Consider the following 6,292-nt stretch of genomic DNA (forward strand, 5'->3'; position numbering starts at 1 on the left):
AAATATTAGGAATAGTAGGAGGATACCTCAACATTGGAAAAGCTATATATGATAAACTCAAGGCCAATATCATTCTAAATGCAGAAAAATTGAAAGAATTCCCTCTAAAAATTGTAACAAGACTGAGATGCCCTCTTTCACCACTTCTATTCAACATAGTCCTAGAAACCCTAGCCTGAGCAATTAGATAGAAGAAAGAAATTAAGAGGAATAAAATAGGAAAAGAAAAACTCAAACTATCCCTCTTTGCTGATGACATGATTCTATATTGAGAAGATCCCAAAAACTCCACCAAAAAACTTCTAGAACTCATAAATAAATTCAGTAAAGAAGCAGGATATAAATTAACACCCACAGATCAAATGCATTCCTATATATCAGTGATGAATCAACTGAAAGAAAATTAGAAAAATTATCCCATTCACAATAGCCTCAAAATATAAAATATTGGGCTGGGATATAGCTAAGTTGGTAGAGTGCTTGCCTCACAAGCACAAGTCCTGGGTTCAATCCCCATCACCATATAAAATATGTACATATTTTTATATATATACATAATATATATATATGAAGACTTTAGAAGATGGAAAGATCTTGCATTGTTCTTGAATAGGCAGAATTAATAGTGTCAAAATGACCATACTACCAAAAGTGCTATATAGATTTAATTGCAATTCCTATTAAAATTCTAATTGCATTCGCCATAGAAATCAAAAAAGCAGTCATGAAATTCACTTGGAAAAATAAGAGATCCAGAATAGCCAAAGCAATCCTGAGTGAGAAAAGCGAAGCAGGAGGCATCACAATACTATACATTAAATTATACTTCAGAGATACAGTAACAAAAATGGCATGGTATTGGCACCAAAATAGACATGAAGACCAATGGAACAGAAGACACAGAGACAAACCCACATAAATACAGTTATCGCATAGTAGACAAAGGCATCTAAAACTTACATTGGAGAAAAGATAACCTCTTCAACAAATGGTGCTAGGAAAACTGGAAATACATGTGTAACAAAATGAAATTAGATCCCTGTCTCACACCCTGTGCAAAACTCAACTCAAAGTGAATCAGGGACTCAGGCATTAGACCAGAGATCCTATGCCTACTAGAAGAAAAAGTAAGCCCAAATCTTCATCATGTAAGACTCTAAAGTGCAAGAAGTAAAAATTAAGAGTCAATAAATGGGATAGTATCAAACTAAAAATCTTCTTCACAGCAAAGGAAACAAGAATGTGAATGGGAGAAAATCTTTGCCACCTATGCCTCAGGTACAGATAATCTCCAGGATACATAAAGGTCTCAAAAAACTTAACAACAACAACAAAAAATAATAATAATAATCCAGCCAATAAATGGGTAAAGGAACAGAATAGACACTTCACAGAAGAAGAAATATGATTGATCAACAAACATATGAAAAAATGTCCAACATCTCTAGCAATTAGAGAAATGCAAATTAAAACTTCGCTGAGATTTCATCTCACTCCTGACAGAATGGTAATTACCAAGAATACAAGTTATAATAAATATTGGTTGAAGATATGGGAAAAGGGTCACTCATACATTGCTGGTGGGACTGCAAATTTGTGCAACCACTCTGGAAAGTGGTATGGAGGTTCCTTAGAAAACTTGGAATGGACCCACCATTTGACCCAGCTATCCCGCTCCTCCACCTATACCCAAGGACTTAAATCAGCATACTACAGTGACACAGTCACATTAATGTTTATAGCAGCTCAATTCACAATAGCTAAGCTACAGAGCCAATCTAGGTACCCTTCAACAGATGATTGACTAAAGAAAATGTGGTATGGGGGACTTTTGAACATCAGCCATGGCCCCCTTCTCCCTGCCGGGAGAAGTCTATATTATTAGCTTTAAATAAAACCTGCTAGTGTTCAATCTTCAACATTAGAAGGAGCAGAACTCGTCACCGGTAAATGGCGGTATCAGATTTGGAGGTCCCACCGAGATTTACGCCAAGGCCCGGAGCGCAATTGCCGCCAGTACACAGTGTCCCCAGTCCTGATCTGCCCAGGATGCGTGGAGGTGGAGGAAAGGTTGGAACAACTGCGGGGTTCTCGGCCTGCGCTACTATCATATACGCCCTGTTGTAAAACATTGTGAAACATGTTGTATGTTATCTGCAAACCCAGACCCCCTTTGAAATTTCCCGGCAGCTTTGTTCCCCTTTTCCCTTTTACGTGCGACCCCTCCCGATGTGTGGTCTCTGCCTTTATAAACCTACAAGATTTTCTGCTAGGGACTCAACTCCTGGACTCCTGCGTGAGTCATGAGTCGGGTCCCAGCGCGCTGGAATAAACACCTCTTGCGGTTTGCATCAAAAAAAAAAAAAAAAAAAAAAAAGAAAATGTGGTATGAATACACAAAGGGATATTACTCAGCCAGAAGAAGAATGAAATTATGGCCTTTGCTGGTAAATGGATGGTCCTGAAGGTCATCACACTAAGTGAAATAAACCAATCCCCAAACCAAAGGTCAAATGTTCTCTGATATGCAGATGCTGACTCACAATAGGCAGCAGGAGGAAGGCGTGGAGGTTCACTGGACTGGACGGGGGAGTGGAAGGAAGGACAAGAGGATGGAAGGGGAAAGACAGTAGAATGAATTGGAATTAACTTTCCTGTGTTCATATATGAATATATGACCAGTATAACTTTACATCATGTACAACCACAAAAATGGGAAGCTATAGCCCATGTATGCATGATATGTCAAAATACATTTTACTGCCATGTGTAACTAAAAAGAACAGATGAAAAAAATTTTTAGAGAATATTGTTACAGTTAGTCTAGCTAAAGGTTTGTTCCTTTTATTGTTTTCCTAGCGTCTCTGTATTTCTCCTCTGATCTTTATTACATGCCTCTGTCTGCTAACTTTGAGCTTTGTTTTTCCTAGCTCTTTGAGATATAAAGTCAAGTTAGTTGAAATCTGGTGTCTTAAAGCAAGAGTGTATTTATTGTGCTATGTAGGCATTATCTGACGCCTTCTTTTGTTGCATCTCATAAGTTGTATTATATTTCCATTTTCATTTGTCTCAAGATTTTTTTTTTTTTTTGAGAGAAAGGAAAAAGAAGTTTTGTTGCTTTGCTAGCAAAGGAGAAACATGGGGGACTCCTGTCCCAGAGGCTGTGATTCTCTCAAGATATTTTTATATTTCCCTTTTGATCTCTGCTTTGATCCACAGGTTTGTCAGGAGTTTGTTGTTTAATTTCTCCAAATCTCTGCAAATTTTCCATTTTTCCTTATGTTATTGATCCTATCTTCTCAAGTATGTTAAGATATGTGCTGTAGCCTAACATGTGATCTATTCTGAGCACTTGGAAGAATGTATCTTCTGATGTCATAGAAAAGAGTGTTCTGTTGTATCTGATAAGTCCATTTGGTTAGAGCGATGTTTATGTTCACTACTTGTTGTCTGTATGAGTTACCCATTGTGGAAAGTGGGGTCTAGAAATCCCTACTATGGATGTATTTTCTACACATTTCTCCCCTTCAACTCTGTTCATATTTGACTCTGTTAATATTTAGGTGCTTGATATTGGGTACATGTATCTGTATAATTGTTCTAGTTTAATTAATTAATAGCTTATCATTGCATCATGACCTTGTCTCTTAGGACAGTTTTTGTCTAGGTAAATATCTATTAGAGTTTGAATCATTATGTCCCCATCAAGTCTAAATGTTGACATCCCCACCCTAAGGGGAGGTGTCATGAGGTGGGGCTTTGGGGAGGTGTACGAGTCAGCTTTCTATGACGACAATGAAAATCTGAGGCAATTAAATCATCAAAAGAAAAGTCTATTCAGCTCATGGTTCTGGAGTCCAAGATGGATGGTCTATTGCCTCTGGGCCCTCTGGTGAGGACACAGAGGGCAATAGCAAGGAAGGCATGGTTAAAGCAGCTGCTTATGGCATGACCCAGGAAGCTGAAAACGGGGAGACTGGGGTTCCACCATCCCCTGCCAGAGCACACTCCAAAACCTGAGGACCTCCCTCGTCCCCACCTCTGAGGGTTTCACCACCTGCCAACGGTGCGTCCTTGTGTTTATCACATGGAACTTTGGGAGACACTCATCCAAGCCACAGCAGGTGATTAGGTCTTGCGGGTGGAGACCTCGTGAGCGAATTATTGCCCTTATGGAAGAGTACCGACTAAATCTCCTCACCTCTTCTACTGTGTGAGGTTAGAGTGGGAAGAGGGTATGGAGGTGGCCTCATCAGACAGGGATCTGCTGGTGCCTGAACCTGCCTGCCTCCAGAAACTGAGGGAAATAAATTCCTGTGATTTAAGAGCCATTCGTTTCATCTTGTTTACAGCACCCAACAGACTAAGACGTGGAAGGGGCTTTGGAACTGGGTCATGGCAGAGACTGGAAGTGTGGTGGCGCAGGCTACATGCCATGAATGGACCATGAAGGGTGATGCTTGTGAGGGCTCAGAAAGAGAAGAGGAGAGAGGCACAGGTAAGTGTCAGTCTTTGAGAGGACACCAAAGTAGTCACGGACATGTTGGAGAGGTCCTAGACAGAAAGGAGGAACATGCTATTGGACAAGGAAAGACAGGCCATCCTACTACCAAGTGGCAGAGGACTCAGCTGAATCATGTTGTGCTCTAGTGTTTTGTGGAAAGGTAGAATATGTGAACAATGAAATTGGATGTTTGGCTGAGGTAAATTTTAAGCAAAGTGTTGGAGGTGGGGTTTGACTTCACTTCCTGCAGTAAAACAGGAGAAGAGAGAAATGACTTTCAAGATGGAGTTTTAATAAAAAAGGGAATGAGAATGTTAAAATTTGGAAAATTCTCAGCCCTTCTATACTGGGGAAAAAATAAGGAACTCTGTTCAGGGAGAACCAAGGGCATAGCTGAGCAATCATTTCATAGAAAAGTTAGTCTGAGCCTGCCATCTCAGAGGCCAGGTGCTGTTTCATCAAAATAGTGAGATCATGCGAGTCCATCTAAACAGGCCAGGATTTACTGCCAAGACAATGGAAGGATAATCCTATAACCCATCGAGGCGGCCCTCACAAATCCAGATGCTAGGGCCCCAGGGACAGAGACATTTCAAAATTGGAGCCACCACTGCCCAGAGATGCCTCATATTGGAGGCTGTGCTCCTCTGGGCCACAGCTAGGCTCCTGGGCTGCCCGGCCTCAACTCCGTAGGCTACAGTGTGGTGTGTGCCACCCCCGCAGGGCTCTGGGGGCCAGGGCTTTCCAAACTGTATAGCAGGCAAAATCTTCAGAGGCAGGACTACTGATATTAAGGGTTCAAAAGACAGGACCTGGGCAGGGAATGTGGCTCAGGGGTAGGAGCACTCACCTGGCATGTGTGAAGCTCTGGGTCAATCCCCAGTACTCCAAAAATTAATAATAACAACCTCCATGCAGTGGGCTCAAGGGGCAAAGTATCAAATCAGAGGGGAAATAATTTTGAGATTTAAGATTTTGTACTTGCTTGAGAACTATTGTTTCTTTTCTTTTCTTTTCTTTTCTTTTTCCAGAAAGGGAATGTCTATCCCATGCATGTCCCATCATTATATTTGAATGTACATAACGTTTGATTCACAAGTTCACAATGGAAAGCATTTACATCCAGAATGAATTGTAACTTCTCACACCCGTATCTGATTAGATAATAATTAGATGATACTTTGAACTTAGATTTTAAAATAATCCTGGAAACCATTTTGCCCTCCTAAAACTTTGGGGGCTACTGGAATGGAATCAATGTCCTTTATGTAAGAAGGACATGCATTTTGGAGTGCCAGGAGCAGTGTTATGGTTGAGTGGATTTACCCTGCACACACACACACACACCTCACAAATTCGTATGTTGAAATTCTCCCCTCTCAAGGAGATAGTGTTAGGAGGTTGATCCTTAGGGAGGTGATCAGGTCATGTGGGCAGAGTCCTAATCAATGAGATTAGTTCCCCTAAAAAACAGTTGCAAGACCCTCTTTGCTCCTTCTTCCATGTGAGGTTAGAGTGAGAAGGTTGGCCATCTAGGAGGAAGCTGGACCTCACCAGATCTGAATCTTCCAGTACCTGGATCTCAGACTTCCCACCAATCCATCATTCATGGCGTATTGTCAGAGCAGCCCAATGGACTAAGACAACAGTCAGGAGAAATGTACTGGGCTTCTTGAAGCAGTATCTGCATTCCCATGCTCATTGCAGCATTAGTCACAGAAAGGCAAGACATTTGGACAACCCAAGCGCACATGGACAGGTGAATGGAAAGGGAAATGACGTGGCATG

This window comes from Sciurus vulgaris (genome assembly GCF_902686455.1).
Source record: "Sciurus vulgaris genome assembly, chromosome: 8".
NCBI classification, from domain to species: Eukaryota; Metazoa; Chordata; class Mammalia; order Rodentia; family Sciuridae; genus Sciurus; species Sciurus vulgaris.